This window comes from Chiloscyllium plagiosum, unplaced genomic scaffold (assembly GCF_037043375.1).
Source record: "Chiloscyllium plagiosum isolate Xiang-an unplaced genomic scaffold, Cpla_swu_hap1 HiC_scaffold_37, whole genome shotgun sequence".
In the NCBI taxonomy this organism is placed as follows: Eukaryota; Metazoa; Chordata; class Chondrichthyes; order Orectolobiformes; family Hemiscylliidae; genus Chiloscyllium; species Chiloscyllium plagiosum.
This window is the reverse complement of record NW_028270175.1, coordinates 78,437,406-78,463,065: the sequence shown is the minus strand read 5'-3', so window position 1 is coordinate 78,463,065 and position 25,660 is coordinate 78,437,406. Positions and strand designations below refer to the sequence as shown.

General features: G+C 43.7%; 1 pseudogene; it reads right to left on the bottom strand.

Moving 5' to 3' along the window:
- Positions 1-19,129, bottom strand: part of LOC148139848 (putative G protein-coupled receptor 139) — a 56,965-nt pseudogene extending 37,836 nt beyond the window's left edge.
- Between the last annotated feature and the right edge of the window lie 6,531 nt (positions 19,130-25,660).

The following is a 25,660-nucleotide window of genomic DNA, read 5'->3' as shown; positions in this document are numbered from 1 at the left end:
TGCTATTTAGATACAAAAAATTCTTGAATATTGGAGACAAGGTGTGATCGTGGACATTTGTTCATTAAATTTGGACACCTGTGATCAGTTGCGTGCTGCAAAGATCAATAGTGTGTCCACGGCCTTTTCTCACTTATACAAATCGTTTGCGTTTGTGTATATGAAGTATGGTCAGTAAGTTTATCGATAATAACAAATTTGGTGGTGCAGTCGACAGTGAAGAATAATCTCTTAGACTATAATGGGACTTTGCTTAGATGAACCGAGGAGTGGCAGAAGGAGTTATTTTAGTTAAATATGAGGTGTTGCATTTTGGCAAGAAAAATCAAGGCAAGACATGTAGGTAGGGTCCTGTCGAAAGTTGCCAATCAAGGAGAACTCCATAGAAATTATCGAATCCCTGCAGTGAGGAAACAGGCTATTCGGTCCATCGAGGCCACACTGAACCTCTAAACAGCATCCCACTGAACAAACCCCTACCCTATCCCTCTGAGCCTGCATTTTCCATGGCTAATCCACCTCACCTACACATCCCTGGATACTATATCCAATTTAGCATGGCCAATCTACCCTTATCTGTATATCTTTATACTGCCGGAGGAAAACATAACATCCGGAGGAAACTCACACAGACACGGGGAGAATGTGCAAACCCCACACAGGCAGTCATTCAAGGATGGAATTAAACCCAGATCGCTGCGCTCTGAAGCAGCAATGCTAGCCACTGAGCTACTGTGTCACCTTGTGGTGCAGGTTCTCCGTTCCTTGAAAGTGCCATCACAGGTAGACAGCGCAGTGAAGAAGGCACTTGGTGATCTTCCTTTTATTGGTGCGTGCTTTGCGTCTAAACATTTGCGTGACATATTGCATTGTTTGGCTACTTTTGTAATATTGCCTTTAATTCTGGTCACCCTGCTGTCAGAAAGATGTCGTCAAACTTGAAAGGGTGCAGAAGAGATTTAAAAGAGTGTTGCAGGTGTTGGAGGGTCAGAGTTACAGGGAGAGTTTGAATACGCTGGGACTATTTTCAAGTGTTGAGGCTGAGAGGTGACGTTAAAGACGTTTATAAAATCATGAGGGACATAGATAAGGTAAATAGTCAATGTCTTTTCCCCAGGATTGGCGAGTCCAAAATTAGAAGACAAAGGTTTAAGGTGAGGGGGGAAAGATTTAAATAGCGACATTTTCACACAGAGACTGCTGTGTGCATGGATTGAACAGCCAAAAATGATAGTGGAGGCAGGTACAGTTATACCATTTAAAAGGCATTTGGACGGATACATGCATGGGAAGTGTTGAGAGGGAGATGGGCCAAGTGCTGGCAAGGGGGACGAGATTTATTTAGGATATTTGGTCGGTATGGATGATCAGACCGAAACGTCTTTTTCCGTGCTGTGGATCTCTGAGACTCTATTGCCCCTTGAGTGTATAACACAGGAACAGGAGGAGGCTGTTCAGCTTCTGAATTCTGTCAGTCAGTTTATTTGCTCAATTGCTTGAGAGTAAAATACAAAAATACATCATTCAGATTTTGATGTGTATTTTAAAGAAACAGGAGAAAGGCTTTTAGTCTAGAGAAGCTGTAAGAAATAGCAAGAGGCCATTCAGGTCCTCGACTCCATTCCACAGGAGCAGCAGGTGAGCACAGAGCTTTTGGAGCCTGTTCATCAGTGGCAGGAGGAGGACATCTATTTTAACCACCCTTGGATCAGGAGGCAGTCACGCAACTGCTCGAGACTGTGACACAGAAATAGGAGGCAGTCATTCAACTGCTTGATCATGGGACACAGGGTCATGAGGGTGTCACTCAGTGCTCGAAACTGGGGAACAGGGAAATCTGGAGGTAAGTGAGGCCACAGGATCCTGTTACACAAGGACAGCAGGAGGTGACTCACTCCCCACCAGTATGGGACACTGGGAGAGAAGGGGAGTTTGCTTGTTACTAACAGGAACATATGAATAAGTTGCATTAGTGGTCCATTCAATGTTGCCCCACCATTCACTAAGACCACGGCTGATCTGATTGTGACTCCCTCATTCCATTTTACGGAGCCTGTCCTCTCTGAAGCCTCTGCTCCATTTCTTGGTCATGTTACCGACCCAGATGCTGAAACAACAGTCACCATGACTCATCCAGAGGGATGGCTCTCACCAGATGAGTCAGGATTTGAAGGATCCAATCGCAAGAATGAAAACACAAAATAAAGGCATTGCCAGATGTTTAGTTCTCTCAAATTCGCAATCCAATTCACAAAACCAGCCCATCCATTATGCGTTCAGGATGGAGCACTGTGTAGATCCAACTAGCATACAGCTGCATGCAATCCGGTAATGTCCAGAGTGGATCTCTGGGCAGCCCACACCAATACTTGATGAATAATCCTGGACTAAATGTCCAGCGTGGGGAGCTGTGCAGACCGCACTGTTTCATTCATATATAAACCCAGGCTGTTGCATTGCTCGGTAACACTGTGTTAGATCACTGCCCAGTGTGGGGAAACTTGCAGCCAAATGCTGGAAGTGACAGGATGTGCAGCTCCCATCCATTTACAGTTCCATGCCTCCACCGTGCCTTGACAAGGGGTGCTTCCGACGTGAAAATCACTACGAGGACGAGATGTAAATGGAAAAAATTTAAACACCAATTGTTCTGATTCAGGCGAGTAACACTCCAATATTTAAAGATGACATAACTGAGATAATATCCAATGAGGTGCTGTGGATGGTGCAAACACGTAAGAGGAGGTTGGTGATGTTATAATGGTTGCACTATAAGCCTTCAAATCATCAATGGGAATTGGAGGAACAAATATGCAAGGAGACTGGGGAGACTGCAGTAGCAATAGGGTTGTCATAATAGGTTATTTTAATTTTCCTAACATAGACTGGGCTCTCCAGAGGGTTAAGGACTCAGATGGAATGAAATTTGTCAATGTGTTCCGGAAAGTTTCCACAAGCAGTATATAGAGGGTCCTACTCAGGAAGGGACAAAAAACTCGACCTACTGTTTGCACATGGGGCAGAATAGGTGACGGAGGTAAAGTGGAGAAGCATTTTAGGAAAAGTGACGAAAGTTGTATTAATTTTAAAATCGTTATGGGAGGGACAAAATTGGTCGACAGATTCAAGTTCTAAATTGGGGCAAGGCGAACTTTATTGGGATTTGACAGGGACTTGCAGGTAAAAGGGTCTCTGGCAGGTGGGAGGCAGTTAAAAGTGAGATAATCCCTGTTCAAGGTTTATATGTTCCTTTGAAGGTGTAGGCAAAGTTAGGGTGGGAGAGAGAACCCTGAATGACAAGAGATAGTGAGGCTCTGACCAGTGAACAGGGAAGCGTAACTCAGGTTCAGACAGCTGAAATCAAGGGAATCCCTGGAAGTACACAGGGGATACAGGAGTTTACTGAAGAAGAAAATCACCAAAGCGAAAAGTGGGCATGAGGTAGCCTTGGCTGAGAAGATTATGTTGAATCCAAAGAGGTTGTTCCAGTATAGTAAAGAAAAAGAACAACTAGAGGGAAAATAGGATGCCTAAAATCCAAAATAGGCATGCGTATGTAATACTGCAAGAGATGGGCGAGGTCTCAACTTACCCTTTTTTTTTCATGAAGAAAGCCATGAAGACCTGTGACCTTTGGGGGGTGGGGGGGTGGGGGGGTGTTGTGGGGTTAGTTGTCATATCTTGGTGCAGTCCAAATCACAGTGGCCGTGATGTTGGACGTATTAGAATGCATAAAGTCAGATAAATTTCTTGGTTCTGGCCAGATATATCCAGGAAGGGAGTGAAGCAAGTTCAGGGGCCAAAGTACCGGAAGACTGGGCAGTAGAAAATGTTGTGCCCTTATTCAAGAAAGTCTGCAAAGAAAAGCCTGGGAAATATAGACCAGTAAGCTTCACATCTGTTTTCGGTAAACCACTTGAGAAGTTTCTGAGAGAAAAGATTACATGCATTTGGAAAACAGAGTTTGACTTGGAGCAGTCAGCATAGCTTTGTGCATGGCAGACCATGCCTTGCAAATTTTGTTAAAGTTTTTGGAGGAAGTGATCAAGAAGGTTGACGAGGGCAGGGTGGTGAACATAGTCTAAATGGATTTCAGTAAGGCCTTTGATAAGGTTCCACATTGTAGGCTGCTCTAAAAGGTTAGATTGCATGTAATACCAGGTGAAATGGCAAATTGGCGACACAATTGGCTTAATGTTAGCAAGCAAATGGCTATGGTGGAGGTATGCTTGTCGGACTGGAGGCCTGTGACTAATGGAATGCTTCAGGGGTCGGTGCTGGGACCATTGTTAATTGTTATCTCTGTCAATGATTGGACGAGAGTGCACAACGCAAGGTTAGTAAGTTTGAAGATGACACTAAAATAGGAGACATCGTTTACAGTGAGGAACATTATCTGAATAGCAGCAGTATCTTAACCAGCTAGGGAAGTGGGCTGAGAAATAACAAATGGAGATTAACATAGATGAGTGTGACGTCTTGCATTTTGGAAAGTCAAATTCAGGTGGGAGATTAATGCTGAATGAGAGGGCCTTAAGGAGTGTAGTGGAACAAAAGGATGTTGGGGACCAGGTGCACGGTTATCTGAAATTTTTGTCACAGATACACAGAACAGTGAAGAAGGCTGTTAGCACACTAGCCTTCATCAGTGCATTGAGTATAGAAGTTGGGATGTTATGTTGCAGTTGTACAGGATGTTGGTAAGACTGCAGTTGGAGTATTTTGTTCAGTTTTGTTCATCTTGCTCTACAAAGGATATCATTGAACAAGAAAGAGTGTGGAAGAAATTTACAAAGATGCTTCCTGGGTTAAAGGCTCTAAGTTATAGACAGAGGTTGGATAGGTTAGAACTTATTTCTTTACAGCATAGCTGAAAATGTGTTGCTGGAAAAGCGCAGCAGGTCAAGCAGCATCCAGTGAACAGGAGAATCGACGTTTCGGGCATAAGCCCTTCTTCAGGAAATTCTTTCCAGCATAGGAAACTGAGAGGGTTCTTATAGAACTGCAACTCTTATAAAATTAAGAGAGGCGTGCATAGAGGTGAATACTTCAATTTTTTTCCCCAAGGTTGGGCAATCGAGGACTAGAGGACCACTATTAATGTTTGGAAAGGAAAAAATATATAAAAAGAAACCAGAGGGACAACTTTTTTTTACACAGACTGTGGTTCGCATATGGACTGAACTTCCAGTGGAAGTGATTAAGGTAGATACAATAACAAAACTGAAAAGGCATTCGTACAAATACAGAGATAGGAAAGGATTAGAGGGATACAGAGCAAAGGCATTGGGAAGTGGGCTGATAAATAACGAATGGAGGTTGAAAAATCAAATCTAGGTAGGAGTTTAATGATGAAAGAGAGGGCCTTAAAGAGTTTAATGGCAAATAAAGGACGTTGGAGATCAGGCGCACGGTTTTCCGAAATTTGAGTCACAGATACACAGGACAGTGAAGTAGGCTTTTGACACACTGGCCTACATCAGGGCATTGAGTATAGAAGTTGGGACGTAATGTTGCAGTTGTACAGGATGTTGGTAAGACTGCAGTTGGAGTATTGTGTTCAATTGTATTCACCTTGTTCTAGAAAGAATATTATTGTATTGGAAAGATTGTAGAAGAAATTTACAAAGCTGATTCTTGGGTTTAAGGTTCTAAGTTATAGGGAGAGGTTGGATAGGTTAGAACCTATTTCTTTACAGCGTTGGAAATGTGTGTGTGTGTGGGGGGGGGGCATCTTACAGAAGTGTAGATATTATCAAATCATGAAAGGCGTGCATAGCGGTGAATATTTTAAATTCTTTCCTAGGGTTGGGGAATCGAGGACTAGAGGACATCCGCTAATGTTTGGAGAGCAGAAAAATAAGGAAGAACCTGAGAGTCAACGTTTTATACAGACTGTGGAACGCATATGGACTAAGCTGCCAGTGGAAGTGATTGAGCTGGATACAATAACAACATTGAAAAAGTATTTGACCCAATACATGAAAAGGAAAGGATTAGAGGGATAAAGAACAAGGGCAGAGAAATGGGGTGTGTGTAGGCGGACATTTTGGTTGGCATGGACCATCTGCGCCGACTGGCCTATTACCGTGCAGTATGGCTGTAATTGAGTGTGTTTTGGGGTTGAGAGAGACTGGGGCAAACTGAGAAGAAACTGTCATGGAAGGGCATGTTTACAGGTTTCAGAACGCAGAAATGAAGCCATTTCGATTGTACCATGCAACGTGAATCAGTATTAGGGAAAATTATGAGTGAATGGGATATTTCTGTGAGTTCAGGTGATGGACAGTTTTGGATGAGCATTTGTTCTGCAGCTTTGTAACTCGGAGAGAGAACAGCCTCATTGGACTGAATCTAACAAATATTAATCTCAGTGTTATTTTCATTGAGTGTGACAGTGGAAATGTCTGCACGAGGCTGAGCTGATTTCCTGGTGCTATCTTATCAAATTCACTTCATTGACTATCCATCCAACTCTATGGTGTCCTCCTCATGCAATGCTATCCTGATTCTCCCACCCATCATGGCTGGAGGTACTCACAGTCGTCCGGATGCACCTTGATGGTGCTATCTTTAAAAGGCCAATGTGCACAGGGTTGAGCTTCCTCAGTTTGGAGCTGCCCTGAACAGATTATCCCGGGCATGGCAGATAAGTGTCAATCACACCACGGTTTATTGACAGGGGCACGGAGGTCCTGGTGGATGGGCAAGTAGAGGAGTGGACTATTCTCTTCCCAGAGGGATCACACCACCAGACCCACTGAGCCTGGTCTGAGCTCACCACCCACCTCAGTGCAGTATCTGCGGTCTGAAGAAATGTTCAGCAATACAGGACAAGCAGCAATAAACTTCATCGCTCTGTCAGGATAAGGGTCACCATAATTTCTCTGCTCCCTCATGCTCACTGTATGTCTGTTATATCACCTACCCCCGAACACGATTCCTGCTCCACCACTCTCCCTGCTGCATGTGGCACCTTTCCTCTCTCTCTCTCTCTCCAAGTGAACTCCAAGCTTTCAATATTTAAATAGCAAGGGCAGTGATACATATCTGATTCATACCTGAAACTGAGTAGGTCAATCCACAAGGCACAGTGTCAGAACGAAAGAGGGAGAGGAAGAAAGAACAAGTTCTCTGTTGTTCGTAGTGGTTTGGAGAGTGAATGTTTACAGAGTAAAGTAAATTAAAAGAACAGTATACAGTCGTACATGGTCAATGCAAATAATAAATGGACAGTGAAACTTACCAGGGACACCAACAATAGCCAGGATATGATAATAAAAATATTGAATGAGGCGAATTACATGTAGGATCCGCGTAGGTAATGACAACCAATAATATGTAGAAAGAATCCAAACGTAATCGGATAAACCCCTGTTCATTGTTGGAACATTCCAGTCTATTGTTCTCAGATTCTGATCCATTCTTGGAACATTCCAATCTAATGTTCTTAGATTCTGATCTCTCCGTCCCCTCTCTCTGCTGCTGCTGATCACTGTTAGTGCCGTCGGTGATGTTCCCGCCCATGCTATGGGAGAACACATTGAACAGAGCCCATTTATCATTAAAATATGGACACCCTCCGCTGGGATAATTAGAATCCACGCAGACTGACATTAATCACAGTCAGCAAACAAACAGATTCAGTTAACCAGTTATGTACATCATTTTACATATCACAACAAAGGGGAACATTTACTTAGTTTGAATGGAATGGATGGGGCTGTTGAAGGATAAACTATAGATCTTATATATTTTTTTTGTCTTTCTTCTCGGTATGTGGGAGTATTGCTGGAACACTGCTGGGTTGTATACGTTTCGCCACGTTTAGCGTCAGGGATAAAATAACAGACCGCCTGCATAAATAGTCTGATGGGAAAGTGTTTAGATACCTTTCTGCAATGGTGCTCCTTGTTTGAAATGCCATGTTATCAAGTCCTTTCATAAATTTGAGACAGCATTTAGAGCATTGAAACTGCTGCTCAGGAACAGGGAGAAACACGAGGCAGTCACAGAGACTGGGACACAGGAACAGGAGGCATCATTCAAGTGCTCGAAACTGGGACAACAGGACTGGAGGGATTCATTCAAATGTTCGAGGCTAGGATACAAGAAAAGGAGGGAGTTATTCTACTACTCGAGACTGGGACACAGGGATAGGAGGCCGTCACTCAACTGCTCGAGACTGGTACACAGGAACAGGAGGCAGTCACTCACTGCTCGAGACTGGGACACAGGAACAGGAGGCAGTCCATTCAACTATTCAAGACTGACACACTGGGACAGGAGGGTGTCATTCAACTGCTCGAGACTGGGACACAGGAACAGGAGGCAGTCATTCAACTGCTTGAGACTGGGACACCTGGACAGGAGGGAGTCATTCAACTGCTCGAGAATGGAACACAGGGACAGGAGGCAGTCACTCACCTGCTCCAGAATGGGGCATAGGGATATCTGGGGGCAAGTGAGGACGCAGATTTCTGTTCCCCAAGAATAGGAGGAGGTGACTCACTCTCCACCACTGTGAGACGCTGGGAGAGAAGAGGAATTGGCTTGTCACTAACAGAAATATCTGAATAAGTTGCATGAGCGAGTCATTCAATCCTGCTCCAACATTTTCCCAAACCATTGCTGATCTGATTTTGATTCCCTCATTCCATTTTACAGAGATTCCCCTCTCTGCAGTCTCTGTTCTATTTGTTGGTCATGTTGCTGTAACTACAGTCATCGTGACTCATCCAGAGTGGGTCACCATAACATCTGGCCTTCCTAAATTTCCACAGCAGCTTAAAACAGCCTCCAGGAAACCATCCCCAGCATTTCCAAGAACATACCAAAACTAGAATTATGTCAAATGCAAGTGATAAGTCTGGTCTGAATCAGTAAGAGTGGAGGAGATTCCTCATATTACTGAGCACATGATCAGCAGAGTGACTAACACAGACGATCAATGGATTGGCAGAGAGCAAGTTACCAAGCTGTGCCTCAAAACTTAAACCCCACTTTCCAACAGGGAGCACAGGGCAGGACACAGAGAAGTGAAAGAAAACGCAAGCTATGCTTCAGAATATTGTTTCTAGGCTTTTTTATTTTGGAAGCTGATGCTCTCGGGTAAGCAACATTCAAGGCCAGAGAAAGATATAGGATAGATATTCACATTAAAATTGGACAATTAAAACTGGATGTCATGACTTAAATATCAACAGTTTAAATACCAACAAATGGGAGGGATTTCGGAAATCGATAGTGGACAGAGACACAGAGTCGGTATTATGGAAGAATGCTTTTGCAAGTTTCAGAATGCTGAAGCGAAGAGATATCGATGGCATCTAGTAACATAGGCTGGTATTTCCGGGAATGATTAATTAATATGATATTGGTGGGAGGTCAGACAGAATCATCGATTCTCGGAGATGTACAGAACGAAGCAGATCCTTCAGTTCAACTCGTCCATGATGATGAGATATCCCAAAATAAGCCAATACCATTTGCCAGCATTTGGCCCACATCAATGTAAACCCTTCCTCTCCATGCACCCATCCCATTGCCTTTTAAATGTTGTAATCATAACAGCCTCCACCACCACCTCTGGTAGCAGTTCATTCCACACATGCACCCTTCTCTGTGGAAAGAGTTGTTCCTTAGGTCATTTTTAAATCGTTCCCCTCTCACCTGAAATCCATGTCCTCTAGTTTTGGGGAAAAGATATTGGCTATTCACTCTATACATGCCATTCTCGCTCCAGGAAAAATCACCTAACCTACTCACCCTTTCTCTGTTGCTAAAATCCTGGCAACATCCTTGTAAATCTGTTCTGTCTCCCTTCAAGTTTCACAATATCTTTCCAATAGGAGGGAAACGAGAATTAAATGCAGTACTCCAAAAGTGGCTAAGATAATGTGCTGTGCAGCAGCAACGTGACCTCCCAATTCATACAGTCAAACCACTGGCAAATAAAGGCAAACATACCAAATACCTTTTTTCACTATCTTATATACCTGCGACTCTCCTTTCAAGGAATAATGAACCCGCATTCCAAGGTGTCTTTGTTCATCAACATCCCCCCACCCCCGGACAATACAATTAAGTGGATTCGTCCTGCCCTGATTTGCATTTCCAAAATGCAGCATCTCACATTTATCTAGATTAAACACCATCTGCTACTCTTCAGCCCATCAGCCCATCTGATCAAGATCCCATTGCACTCTGAGGTAAACCTTCTTTGCTGGCCATTCCACCATCACTTTTGCTGTCATCTGCAAACATTAAAACCATCACTGCTATGTTCACATCCAAATGATTTCTATAAATAATGAAAAGTAGTACACCACTGAATACAGCCCTTCTGTTCGAAAAGCAATCCACCACCACCACCCTCTGTCTCCTACCTTGGAACTAATTCTGTATCCACATGGCTAGTTCGCCCTGCATTACATGTGAACAAACCTTGTTAACTGGTCTACCATGCGGAAAGTTGTCAACATGAAGTCCATGTCAACAATGTACACCTCTCTGCCTCAATGAATCCTCGTAGTCACTTCTTCAAAAAAACTGAGTCAATTTAGTGAGACACAATTTTCCACGCACCGAGCCATATTGCCGATCTATTATCAGTCCTTGCCTTTCAAAATACATGCAAACTTGTGCCTCAGAATCCTCTCCAATAACTTGCCCACCACTGACGTCAGGCTCCCCAACATTTCCTTACCATCCCTCCTAAATGTTGTCAGTAATTGCACAAAGTTAGAAAGCCTCTTATCTTCCAGCACCTCACCTGTGACAATGGACGATACAAATATCTCAGAAGGGGCCCAGGAATCATTTCCCTAGCTTCCCACACTCTTCTCGGGTACACCTGATCAGGTCACAGGTATTTTTCTCCCTTTACAGGTTTTATAAACTCCAGCATCTCCTCCTCTGTGATACGGACACTTTTCACGATGTCATGATTTATTTCAGAAGTTCTTTAAATTGCAAAATGTTTGTTTACTATCGCCTCTATCTCCTGCTGTTCTGCACATCGGCAGCCTTGCTGATCTTTAAGTGGCCCAAAACTCTCCCGAGTTACTCTTTTGTTCTTAAAGTATGTGTAGAGTCCCTTTAGATTCTGCTTAACACTATTTGCCAAAACTATCTCATCTCCCCTTTATGGCCTCCGGATTTTTCTCTTAAGTGTATTCCGACTGGCTTTAGATTCTTCTAGACAATCACTTTAAATCTGGAATGTCGAGGCTGATGCCGATGATGAATCCATTTCGGATTCTTGCAAAATCCCATCCGGTTCACTGATATCCTTGAAGGAAACAAACAGCCATCCTTACCTGGTCTGGGTTACATGTGACTCCAGACCGACAACAATGTGATTGATTCTTAACTACCCTCTAGGCAATTATTGATCGGGGATAAATGCAGGTCCAACCAGTGGTATCCTAATCCCGTGAATGAATACAGAAAAAAAAACTTAATTCCTGCTGTGTCTACCTGACATATGCTTTCCTCTTATCCGTGAACAGACTCTCAATTTCTTCAATCCTCTAGCATTCATTACACCTACCAGCCTTACCGTTCACCTGAACAGTGACATACTGGCTCTGTGCTCTTGACATGCCATGTTTGAAGGCTTTCCTCTTCTCAACTAGCCCCTTAATTGCGAATATCTGTCAACATCCACTTTGGAAGGTCTTGATTAATATCACCAAAATTGGCCTTCCTCCGAATTAGAATATTAACTTTTAGATCGTAATTCCTTTTCCATTTCTATTTAAAAACTAATAGAATAATGATTACGTGTCCCAAAGTGATTTCCCTACCGATACCTTGGTCTTCTGCCCTCCCTTATTTCCCAAGGGTATGTCACATGTAGCTCCTTCTCGGTGTTGGAGAGCTTTGGGCAAGCAGCTGCAGCTTTGTATCTGTTAGTGTGGTCAGCCGAGTCTTCAATTTATTGGGCTGAATCTAACAGTAATTTTTCTCAGTGCCATTTTCATTGAGTGCGACATTGGGATTGTCTGCACCAAGCCGAGCTAGTTTCCTGGTGATATCTTATCGTATTCACCTCATTAACTACGCACCTACCCCGTGATGACCCTCTCATTCAAAGTCAATCCGATTCTCCCACTAATCATGGCTGGAAGTACTTACCATCGCCCGGATGACCCTATATATTCCGTGATCCCTGGCATTGGTGCCATCTTATAAAGGCCAATGGGCACATGCCTGAGCTTTCATCAGGTTGTAGCTGCCCTGCACAGTTTACCCCGAGCATGGCAGATAAGGGGCAATTAAACGACGTTTTGTCGACAGGGGCACGGAGGTCCTGGTGGATGGTCTAATACAGAGGGTAGCTCTTCTCTTCTCAGAGTGGGCCCCACCACCAGACACACCGAGCATGGTCTGACCTCACCACCCAGCTCAGTGCTGTATCTGTGGTCTGAATAAATGTCCATCAATACAGGACAAGCATCAATAACCTTCCCCGTTCTGTCAGGATAAGGGTTAACGTATTCTCTCTACTCCCTCGCACTCACGGTATATCTGTTATAGCACCGACCCCTGAACAAGGCTCATGCACCACCACTCTCACTACTGCATGCAGCACCTTCACACACTTTACAATTCTTCCAGGTTTGTTATCTGCGAATATTAAAATTGTCCTGCAGTCATAATCCACACAAAAATGCCGACTCACCCACTGGTGTGAGAAAGTGCAATACTACCACAATCCCTAAAGACAGACTGAAATACTGATACACACCAGACAGAGCGAGGGAAATATTGACAATGTTGTCATGGAGCAAGGCAAATACTGACAGACACTCCATATCTGTGTTAGTTCCATGTATTAGTGAATGTCTCTATATCTCTGTATTCGTGTGCGTCTGTGTGTATCAGCGTGGGGCGAGCCTGACAGTCTCTGTGGTTTTTAAAGTGTTATAATATCCCCAACACACGAGATCTGAGGAAGGGTCCTTCCATTTCTGTCCATTCTGTTGCTGTCAGTCTCTGCTGATCTCCTCACACCAATGTACAGGAGGAAATGGAGGGTGAAAATAATCAGGAATTCAGTTTACGAGGGACAAAGGGAGGGAGGTAAGTCAAAGCACCATCCAAACTGAGAGTACAATCAACACACACACACACACACACACACACACACACACACACACACACACACACACACACACACACACACACACACACACACACACACACACACACACACACACACACACACATCTGCAGGAGATCTTTAGGGTAGCTTCCTCAGCCCAGAAGGCTGCAATTTATCATCATCGAATCCGTACAGTGTGGAAGAAGGCCATTCAGCCCATTGAGTCCAAATGAACAGAAGTGAGGATATTCACTGAAGTTTACATAATGTTCAGAACAAATAGTCAATGTCCATGTGCAACAAGAACTATACACCATTCAAGATCGTATTGTATACGTTTGGGTAACATTCATGCAACCGCACTGCTGGACACTGAACATTTTGACAATAAAAGGTGCTGCTCAATCAGCACCTCAATCTGGGTTCACAAGAAGATGAGGAAGTCATTCAGCCCATCAAACTTTTGCACATGACCTATGATAGCTCATTTAGTACCTCCTGCCAATTACACGGGAAGAGAAGGAATCTACTCATTCCCACATGTTACTTACACGGTATCCGAAAGAGAATATTTCACACACAAAGGAAGACGAAGAGGTCATTCAGTTTCTCAAGTCACGAACACAGGGACAGGAAAGCCTGAGAGATGCTCTAACATCACAAATAAATGGAGCAGGAACTTAACAGATCAACTGCACCAAATTGATGTACATGGCTTAATTATTCATATTACATAAATGAGTGTCCGTCCATAATCATCAAATTTCAACTTCGTTATTCTTTCACAACGCTACAGATTAAACACACAGTTACTGCACTCTCTCCTCGTGGTACCATCATGCCAGGGTTTAGTCTGGTGAAACTCCTTTGCCCTGTCTCGATGACAAAGAGATCATTATTTATAAAGCAGTCCAAATCTGTACACAATGCACCAAATACTCCCTTCAACAAAACACCACCATTGGGAAAGATATAGTAACTCTGATGCTTCAATCAATTTGTATGAAGAGCCACGTATCATTTAATTCCTGCCAAGTAAGAATTATGTTAGTCACTTATGACCAAGGTCCTTTTCAACAAAAGCACTCGCCAACGTCTCACCATTTTTAAGAAAATGTATAAATGTGAATGATGATATTTGTTGTTCCCATCTGATTCAGTTTGTATGCCTCGTGAATAGCTATTGCCAAACACTGATCCTTCTGATACTCCACAAGCCTTCAGTCCAGAGAAAAACATTACTCTTCTCATATCTCCATTACCCAATTTTTAATCCATATGGTATATATTCCAAACCACCTACCCATGGACTCTAATATTCCTCACTCACCTGTATTCAACCATGTCAAACCCATCCATTCCCCTACATTTACCCCTTACCTAACTCTACGGGCAATTTAGCATGGCCAATTCACATAACCTGCACATTTTTGGATTGTGGGAGGAAACCGGAGCACCCGGAGGAAACCCACGCAGACACGGGGAGAACGTGCAAACTCCACACAGTCAGTCGCCTGAGTCGGGAATTGAACTGGGGTCTCTGGCGCTGTGAGGCAGCAGTGCTAACCACTGTGCCACCGTGCCGCCAAATGTAGCTCATCAGATGCAGCAACTTATGAAACTTTAATTAAATTAGATTTTCAGAAGCCCACACTAATTTTAATTTCCTGCAGTTGTTCATTTTTATCAGTCCCCCTGTTTCCTAGTATTTCTGGAAATTAGTTTCTGTATGTTCCCCTGTGGAGAAGATGGAACTAATGTATTCCTCTCAGCAGGCAGATGGCCTCTGTCAGTTCGTAAATACATCGGAGGACTGCACTTCAGAGATGGTGGATATATAACCCACTCCTAGCTGGAAAATTCCAGAATTGAAACAGTTCACTTCATGGTGCGTGTCAGCACACTCCAGTTTCTGGTGTGAAGGTACAGGTTATACTGAAGCAGGGGACACAGCTCAGTGACCACCTCAATTTGGAAACAAGCTGGTTTCACACTTTACACATGAATGAGTCCAGCTAAGAAAAATGTTCCTGGAAATCCTGGAAAGTGCAATATCCCGCTGCACCCTGCTTACAAGAGCTTGCCTTCTGTCTTGCCTCAGCTCCATTTGTTTACCATGGACCAAGACTCTCTGTAAATGCAGTGTCCAGAGTGGGGTCACTAGACATTCGGTTCTCCCTGAATGAATTCAGCAGCTGACAACACAACCCTGAGAACACCATCCACAGAAACTCCACTGACTTTCTAATGACAACAGCAAGTCAGTTCCCCACACACATGGTGCACCCATTCAGTGTTGAAAATGGCTTCCTTTCCTCAGTTTCTCTTCCTGGCTGAGAAAGCCGTTGCATCACTGCACAGTCCCGCAGTAACAGTTCCTGTGTCTAAAGAAGCAGTTGACAATGTAATATTACGTTTCTCTGTATCTCGGCAACTATAATGCCAGCGCCAGTATTGCCGATGGAGTTGATCACCACATTCAGAGAAAAGACTCAAAGAGAACGTAACTCACTTCAAGCAGGGACATCCCGAAATGAGTGTGATATTCAGGAATATGGGAAAAGGGGAAATGTTAGAATAACTTCCCATTCTATTTCCTTCTAGTCTTTCATCAGCAATCATTTTGCTTGCTTTTCCTTTCTCTCTCCTCTCTCTCTCTCTCTCTTGCTGGACATTTCTCCATCCATTCAACACAAACCTCCCACTCACCCTTCCAACCATTCCTGATATAAATAATATTATTTCTCAGTTGCATACAGTTTTGATAGGGTCACTAAACTTGATATGTTATCTGTGTTTCTTCTGACAGACTGCCATATCTGCTGAGATTCTCCAACATTTTTTCAGATGCTGGAGAATTGCATTTCAGATGTCAAGCATCCGCAGTTCCTTGGTTTATTTTTCCTTGAATGTTGTAATTTCCCGGGAGTTCAACATCAATGATAAGGGCAGCATTTATTGCCCATCACTAATGGCCCTTGACCACGTGGCCAGTTGTCAAGACAATATGGAGCCAAATACATAGTTGTGGGTCTGAAGTCACACTTAGTCCAGACTGGGCAAAAATGTTAAGTTTCTTTATCAAAGGCTACCATCTAAATAACAAAAGAAATCCTGATGGTTTGTCGTTGCTTTGAGTGAAATTAGATTCCAATCCAATTTTTGTCATTCGAATTATGTTTAGTCATCATCTATGGTTGAATTTCAAACAGGCCTTTGAGAGTCATAACCTGTCCCTCTGAAATATACGGGTCAGTGACATTATTACTCTGATACAGAGTCCCTGTTGTGAAGTAACTGTAGATACAAGAACATGTTTGTGGTCAAAATATTTGTAACTGGAAGAGAGGGCAGAAGAGAACAGGAGACATATAATCTGTCCTTAACGAAGAGGTTGATGATGGATAATTCAGCAACAGCACTGCAGCAGGGCTGCAGACTGGATGTCGACAGAATTGATTACAGAGAGAATGCCGAAAATAAAACAGTCCAGGGTAAAAAGGAGACTCAAGGTTCCAAACAGTCTTCTTCCTTGTTACATGTTTATGGGTAAGTAGTTTGGAAATGCATGAAAAGGAAGTGGAGTTTGAGACTGAACGTTTATATATTTGCTAAATATAATTAAACGGATTAGAAATAACCTTCAGCATCGTTTATAGAATCGACAGAGATAGACTTACCAGGAACACCAATAATAGCGAGGGTGGGATAGCACCCAGCTTGAATAATCAATAGTACGGCTTGTATCCGCAACTCTAACCATGTCCAATCCTGATAAAGATAGTGAAGACCCCAGGATAAACCCCTGTCCATTGATGGAACATTTCAGTCCAACGTTCTCAGATTCTGATCCATTGTTGGAACATTCCGGTCTAATGTTCTCAAAATTATGATCCCTCCCTCTCTCTGTAGCTGCTGATCCCAATCTTGTTGACCCTCCCCCGAATACTATGGTATAACAAGTTGAACGAAGGCCCTAATTATGCAAAAGGGAAACCCTGCAGTGACCCAGTAAGGTCCAGGAAGACTGATATTGAACGCAGTCATTTTAAAAAAAGCTCTAGTTCACCCATTTCATGACAACGCTCATATGTCACAGTCGTACTTAGTGCAGGTGGGATGTTGATATTGCTGACTATTGGGTTAGTGGCACATCTCCAATTATAAATATAGGGGTGAGAGAGAGAGATGATACTTTCTCTTCACAAGCTCGATGATTCTATTGTGTTTTGGCAGGGTAGGAATTGCTGGGCTCCTGAGGCCGTCTATGTCTGATGACGAGGTCTGCTGCATCCTTTTGTTTTATTTATTTATGTTTCACTTTGACATTTATCTGACAGTCATTTAACGGTTTAGGTGGGGTTAGGCATTTTTGATAGGCTCCTACAACACCTTAGACAGTGTAGATACAATCCATTCCTTGTTGCCCTTGCAGCTGTGGTGTGATAGTCAAGCTCTCCTAGAAACAGGATTCTTAGTTTTACATTTCACCAGTTATTGCTGGTGTCACAGCAGAGGCTGGAAGGCGGTAAATCTCTCCTGGCTTCTCCACTCTCTCTCTCTGAGACTTCTCTCAGAATTATATTTTGATTTTTTTTTTCCTGATGGATGGGCAAGTACAGAGGAGCGCCATCCTTTTACCAGAGGGGGCCACACCACCAGACCCACCGAGGATGGTCTGAGCTCACCACCAAGCTCAGTGCATTATCTGCATTCTGAAGAAATGTTCAACAATACAGGTCGAGCATCAATAACCTTCCCGCTCTGTCAGGATAGGGGTCATCGTATTCTCTCTGCTCCCTCACACTCACTGTATATCTATTACAGCGCCTTCTCCAGAATGATACTCCATCACTCTCAGTACTGCATGCAACACCTTCTCTCTCTTACCTATGCAATACCCCCACGTTGTTATAAAATGGCCTGTTGAGTGCTGTTCGAGAATTATCTAAATGAACTCATTTGTACAATGTTCCAAATATTTCCCAAGTTCAGGAAAATGTTCGTTCCCCAGTGTGCAACACATGAGGGGAACAAGCAGAGTTTTATTTTTTTTTAAATCACTCAGAATGAAAGTGCGTCATGAGGCCATTAAGCCTCTCAAATATACTCCAAAATTCAGACAAAGGGAGCACCTAAACTCTTGAAGACTCACTGTCTTCTTGAGGATAGATGCCACAATGGAGTGTTTCCAGTTTTGCTGGAACACTCCTGTAATCCGGAATGTTGTGGAATATTTCACACAGTGCCAACAGAACTCTGTAACCACTTCTATTAAAACCAGCTATGAATAGCTGATGACCTGTTTACCATTGGTAATATCTGTTTGAGAAAAGCCTTTTTCGTTTTGTTAGAGACATTGCAAGAAATTTCATCTGACTACAATTTTGGTTATATTATTGAAATTCTTTGTGACTTCCCCTGTGAGGAAAGATGTAAAATACTGTTTTAAATCCTCTGCCTGTTCCCTGAAACCAATTCCCCAGTCACATCCTCCAGCTGTCCCACATAAACTTTCCTGCCATTCTTTCAAGGTTCTCACACACACATCATGAACGTTTTTTTTAATCGATATGGAAAAGCCCTTGTGTTTAGATTTTTTTATATATTTCTTGTCAGTTTTGGAATATTATTCTTTGTATCTTGCTTTATACAATTTGCTTCTGGTTCCAAACATACACATTCCAAAGCTGGCCGACACGCGTGTTCCCGAATCTGAGTTCTATAGTTTGTGTTTGAATGGTATCCTTCACAGCGTTTGTGCATCATGGGTGGTTCATCTTCACATCGTCATATCATCTTCTTTCTGACCAGAGTCAATCATTGCTGAGCATTATGAAATATCTGCTTACATTTCTACCCCACACATCTACTGATCTTCACCTGGGTCCATTTTCACATTTCGTTTTTTCACAGATATAAGGCATAAATCTGCAATTGAAATACCTTGCTCATTTCAATCATTCGGGGGAACCTGCATATGTGTAAGACCACATCATCAGCTGCGGGTGACTCCATCCTCCCAGTTTCTCTGGCTATGCGATTTCTGTTTGATGATGCCACATTCCAGTAGAAAGATTCCTGCGTGATTACCTTTTCTGTCAACTGAGGAATCCGCTAACTCGGGTGGACTGAGCCTTCAGTTGTAACTGCCACGATGTTGTGCCAAGATTTAATCCTAATGTAAAATATAGTAAAACCTACGCACCCCTCAACTCACTGCTGTCCATGTGCATGTCCAGTAGTCGCTTAAATGTCCCCCTGACTCTGCTTCCACGACTACCAGTGAGAACGCATTCCATGCATTCACAACTTTCTGTGTAAAAAAAAAAACTACCTCTGACATCTCCTTTAAACCTTCCTCTTAATATTTTCAAACTATGAGTTCTAGTACCAATCATTCCGGCCCTGGGGAAAATTCTCTGGCTATTGACTCTATTTGTTTCTCTCATTATTTTGTATATCTAGTCTCCTCTCTTCCTCCTTCTCTCCAGAGAGAAACGTCCGAGCCTATTCAACCATTCTTCATAAAGCAAGCCCTCCAATCCAAGCAGCATCCTGGTAACCTTCTTTGCACCCTCTCCCAAGCCTCTGTATCTTTCCTATAGTAGGGCGACCAGAACTGGACACAATATTCCAACTATTGCCTCACCAGGGACTTTCGAGCTGCAGCAAAACCTTACGGCTCATAAACTCTATCCCCCTGTTATTGAAAGCCAAAACACCATATGCTTTCTTAACAACTCTATCCACTTGTGTGGCAACTTTGAGGAATATATGTACTTGCACACCCAGATCCCTCCGTTCGTCCACACTGCCAAGAATCCTGTCTTTAATCCTATATTCAGCATTCGCATTTATCCAGGTTGAACGCAATCTGCCATTTATCAGCCCAGCTCTGCATTCTATGTCGCGCTGCAGCCTGCATAGTCCTCTAGACTATCAACGACACCTCCAAACTTTGTGTCATTTGCAAATTTACTAACCCACCCCTCAACCTCCTCATCCAAGTTATTTATAAAAACAACAAAGAGCAGAGGCCCAAGCACAGAGCCCTGCGAGACCCCACTTAACACTGTCGTCCAGGCAGAATACTTTCCATCTACAACCACTCTCTGCCTTCTGTCAGCCAGCCAATTCTGGAAACATAGACACAGAAACACAGACACTATACTCTGTATACAGAGTGTTGATGGAGGGTTGTCTGTGTATGTCTGATTAATGGTCGGTGATCGGGTGGTGGTGCAGTGTTGTGTGTGTTCTCTGTACATATCTGTTTAATGACAGGAGACAGACTGGTGGTGGTCGAAGGTTGTGTGTGTATGTCTGTGCATTTCTGCTCAATAGATGGAGAATAGGATGGTGGTGGAGGGTTGTGTGTGTGTTTCTGTGTATCTCTGTTTAATGGCAGGCGATAGGATTATCGTGGGGATGTGTGTGTGATTATGTATATATCTATTTAAGGGCTGGAGACAGGGTGGTGGCAGAGGGTTGTGCGTGTGTATTTCTGTGTATATCTGCTCAATGGCAGGAGAACAGGGTGGTGGTGGAGGGTTGGTGTGTGTGTTTCTGTGTATATCTGCTAAATGGCAGGAGACAGGGTGGTAGTGTGTGTATTTATGTGTATATCCCTTCAATGGCAGTAGGCAGGGTTGTCGTGGAGGGTTGTCTATGTGTTCCTGCATATATGTGCTTAATGGCAGGATGCACGTTGTTCATGGAATATTGCGTGTGTGTGTTTTTGCGTATATCTATTTAATGGCAGGAGACAGGGTGGTGGTGGAGGATTGTGCATGAATGTGCGTTTTTGTGTATATCTGTTGAAGGGCAGAAGGCAGGGTGTTCGTGGAATGTTGTGTGTGTTATTGGCAGGAGACAGGGTGGAGATGGAGGGTAGATGTCTTTGCTTCTGTGTCTAAGTGCTTACTTCTAGGAGACAGGGTGGTGGTGGAGGATTTTGTGTATTTGTGTTTCTGTGTATATCTGTTAAATTGCAGGAGACAGAGTGTTGGTGAAGGGTTGTCTGTGTGTTTTTTTCTGAGTCTGTCTGTTTACTGCTGGTGTTAGGGTGGTGGTGAAGGGATGTGTATGTTTTTCTGTATTTATCTGCTCAATGACAGGAGGCAGACTGGTGTTGATGGAGGGTTGTGTGTGTGTCTGTTTATATGTATATCTGATTAATTTCAGGAAACAGGGTGGTCGTGGAGATTTCTGCATGTATGTATGTTTCTGTGTATATCTGTTTAAGGGCAGGAGACGGGGTGGTGGTAGAGGTTTCTGGGCGTGTTTCTGCATGCATCTGTTTTAAGGGCTGGAGACAGTGTGGTGGTGGAGGGTTGTGTGTGTGTATTTCTGTATATATCTGATTAACGGCAGGAAACAGGGTGGTGGTCGAGGGATGTGTGTGTGTGTTTGTGCATATATATGCTTAATGGCTGGAGACAGGGTGGTGGTGGAGAGTATAGTGTCTGTGTTTCTGTGTCTATGTGCTTACTGACAGTAGACAGGGTGGTGGTGGAGGGTTGTGTATGCATGTGCGGATATCTGTTTAAGGTCAGTAGGCAGGGTGTTCATAGAACATAGAACATCGATCATTACAGCGCAGTACAGGCCCTTCGGCCCTAGACGTTGCGCCGACCTGTCATACCAATCTGATGCCCATCTAACCTATACTATTCCATGTACGTCCACATGCTTGTCCAATTACGACTTAAATGAACTTAAATTTGGCGAATCTACTACCGTTGCAGGCAAAGCATTCCATACCCTTACTACTCTCTGAGGAAAGAAACTACCTCTGACATCTGTCCTATATCCATCACTCCTCAATTAAAGCTATGCCCCTCGTGCTCGCCATCACCATGCTTGTAATACTGTCCACCCTATCTAACCCTCTGATTACCTTATATGTCTCTATTAAGTCACCTCACAACCTTCTTCTCTCCAACGAAAACAGCCTCAAATCCCTCAGACATTCCTCGTAAGACGTCCCCTCCATACCAGGCAACATCGTAGTAAATCTCCTCTACACCCTTTCCAAAGCTTCCACATCCTTCTTATAATGCGGTGACCAGAACTGTACACAATACTCCAAGTGTGGCCGCACCCGTGTCTTGTACAGCTGTAGCATAACCTCATGGTTCCGGAACTCGATCCCTCTATTAATAAAAGCTAAAACACTGTATGCCTTCTTAAAAACCCTGTCAACCTGGGTGGCAACTTTCAAGGATGTGTGTGCTTGGACACCGAGATCTCTCTGCTCATCTACACTACCAAGAATCATACCATTAGCTCAGTACTTTGCATTCTGGTTACTCCGATCAAAGTGAATCACCTCACACTTGTCCGCATTAAACTCCATTTGCCACCTCTCAGCCCAGCTGTGCAGTTTATCTATGTCTCTCTGTAACCTACAACATCTTTTGTCACTATCCACAACTCCACCGACCTTAGTGTCATCTGCAAATTTACTAACCCACCCTTCTACGCCCTCATCCAGGTCTTTTATAAAAATGACGAACAGCAGTGGGCCCACACCGATCCTTGTGGTACACCAATAGTAACTGGACTCCAGGATGAACATTTCCCATCAAACAGCACCCTCTGTCTTCTTTCAGCAAGCAAATTACTGATCCAACCTGCTATAACTCCCACAAACCCATTCCTCCGCATTTTCTTCAGTAACCTACTGTGGGGAACCTTATCGAACGACTTACTGAAATCCATATATACCACATCAACTGGTTTACTCTCAACTACCTGTTTGGTAACCTTCTCAGAGAACTCAATAAGATTTATGAGGCACGACATTCCCTTCACAAAACCGTGCTGACTATTCCTAATCAAATTATTCTTTTCCAGATGATTATAAATCCTATCTCTTATAACCTTTTCCAACACTTTACAAGCAACTGAAGTAAGGCTCACTGGTCTGTAATTACCAGGGTTGTCTCTACTCCCCTTCTTGAATAGGGAACTACATTTGCTATCCTCCAGTCTTCTGGCACTATTCCTGTAGACAATAACGATTTAAACATCAATGTCAAAGGCTCGGCAAATCCTCCCTGGCTTCGCAAAGGATCCTAGGATAAAACCCAGCCGGCCCAGGGGACCTATCTACTTTCACACTCTGCAGGATTTCTAATACCTCTTCCTTGTGAACCTCAGTCCCAGCTCGTCTAGTAGCCTGTATCTTAGTAATCTCCTCGACAACATTGTCATTTTCTAGAGTGAATACCGTCGAAAAATATTCATTTAGTGCTTCCCTTATGTCCTCTGACTCCTGACACAACTTCCCATTAATATTCTTGATTGGCCATAATCTTACTCTTGTCATTCTTTTATTCCTTAAATACTTATAGAAAGCCTTAGCGTTTACCCTGATCCTATCCGCCAACAACTTCTCATGTCTCCTTCTTGCTCTTCTGAGCTCTCTCTTTCTTTCTTTCCTGGCTACCTTATAACGCTCAAGCGAGCCTTCACATCTCATCCTAACATAGGCCTCTCTCTTCCTCTTGACCAGTGATTCCACTTCCTTCGTAAACCACGGCTCCCTCGCTGTACAGCGTCCTCCCTGCTGACAGGTACATACTTATCTAGGACACTCAGGAGCTTTTCCTTGAATAAGCTCCACATTCCCAATATGCCCATCCCCTACAGGTTCCTTCCCCATCTTATGCTTCCTAAATCTTGCCTGATTGCATCGTAACTGCCGTATCCCCAGCTGTAAATTGAGTGAAAGGTTGTGTGTGTGTGTGTGTGTGTGTGTGTGTGTGTGTGTGTGTGTGTGTGTGTGTGTGTGTGTGTGTGTGTGTATTTCCGTGTATAACTGTTTGATGACAGGAGACAGGGTGGTCAAGGAGGTTTGAGTGAGGGAGTGTGTGTGTGACTGTTTCTGTGTATATGTGGTTAATGGCATGAGACAGTTTGGTGTGTGTGTGTTTTTGAGTATGTCTGCAAGAGGCAGGGTGTTCATGGATTGTTGTGTGTGTGTGTGTGTGTGTGTTTGTGTGTGTGTGTACGTGAGTTTCTGCATATATCTGGTTCATGGCAGGAGACAGGATGGTGGTGGAGAGTAGAGTGTCTGTGTTTCCGTGTCTGTGTGCCTACTGGTCGGGGACAGGGCGGTGGTGGAGGGGTGTGTGTGTGTGTGTGTGTGTGTGTGTGTGTGTGTGTGTGTGTGTGTGTGTGTGTGTGTGTGTGTGTGTGTGTGTGTGTGTGTGTGTGTGTGTGTGTGTGTTTGTGTGTGTGTGTGTGTGTGTGTGTGTGTGTGTGTGTGTGTGTGTGTGTGTGTGTGTATCTGATTAATGGCAGCAAACAGGATGGTGGTGGAGGGTTCTGTATGTGTGTGTGTTTCTGTGTATATCCGTTTCAGGGCAGGAGACAGGCTGGTGGTCGATGGTATTGTGTGCGTATTTCTGTGTATATTGGCTCATTGGCGCAAGAACAGCGTGGCGTGGAGGGATGTGTGTATGTTTCAGTGTATATCTGTTTAATGCCAGGAGACAGGGTGGTGATGGAGGATTGTGTGTGCGTGTTTCTGTGTGTACCTGTTTAATGGCAGGAGGCAGGATGGTGATGGAGGGTTGTGTGTGTATTTCTGTATGTTCCTGTTTAATAACAAGAGACAGGGTGTTCGTGCGGTGTTGTGTGCGTGTGTTTCTGTATACATCTATTTAAGGGCCGGAGACAGGGTGGTGGTGGTGGAGGGTAGTGTTTGCGTGCGTATTTCTGTGTATACCTGTTTAATGACAGGAGACAGGTTGGTGCTGGAAATATGTGAGTATGCTTCTGTAAATATCTGTTTAATTGCAGGACACAGTGGTGGAGGAGGGTGGTGTCTGTGTGAGTATGTTTCTGCGTATATGTATTTAATGGCAAGAGACAGTGTGGTGGTGGAATGTAGTGTCTGTGTTTCTGTGTCTACGTGCTTACTGGCAGGAGACAGGGTGGTGGTGGAGGATTGTGTATGCATGAGCATTTCTGTGAATATCAGTTAAGAGCAGTAGGCAGGGTGTTCGTGGAAGGTTGTATGTGTGTTTCTGTGTTTATCTATTTAATGACAGGAGATAGGGTGGTGGTCGAGGATTATGTGTGCATTTCTGTGTATATCTTCTCGATGACAGGAGGCTGGGTGGTGATGGAGGGTTGTGTGTGTGTGTTTCTGTGTATATCTGTTTAATGGCAGGAGACAGGGTGGTCGTGTAAGGATTGTGTGTGTGTGTTTCTGTGTATATATGTTTAATTGCAGGAGACAGGGTGGTGGTGGAGGGATTTGTGTATGTGTTGCTGTGTATATCTGTTTATGCGAAGGATACAGGGTGGTCGTGTAGGGTTGTGTGTGTGTTTCTGTGTAGATCTGTTTAAGGGCTGGAGACAGGGTAGTGGGGGAGGGTTGTGTGTCTGTGTGTATTTCTGTATATCTGTGCTCAATGGCAGGAGAACAAGATGGTGTTGGAGGATTACGTGTGTGTTTCTCTGTATATCTGCATATTGGCAGGAAAAAGGGTGGTGGTCGAGGGTTGTGTGTGTATGTGTATATTTCTGCAT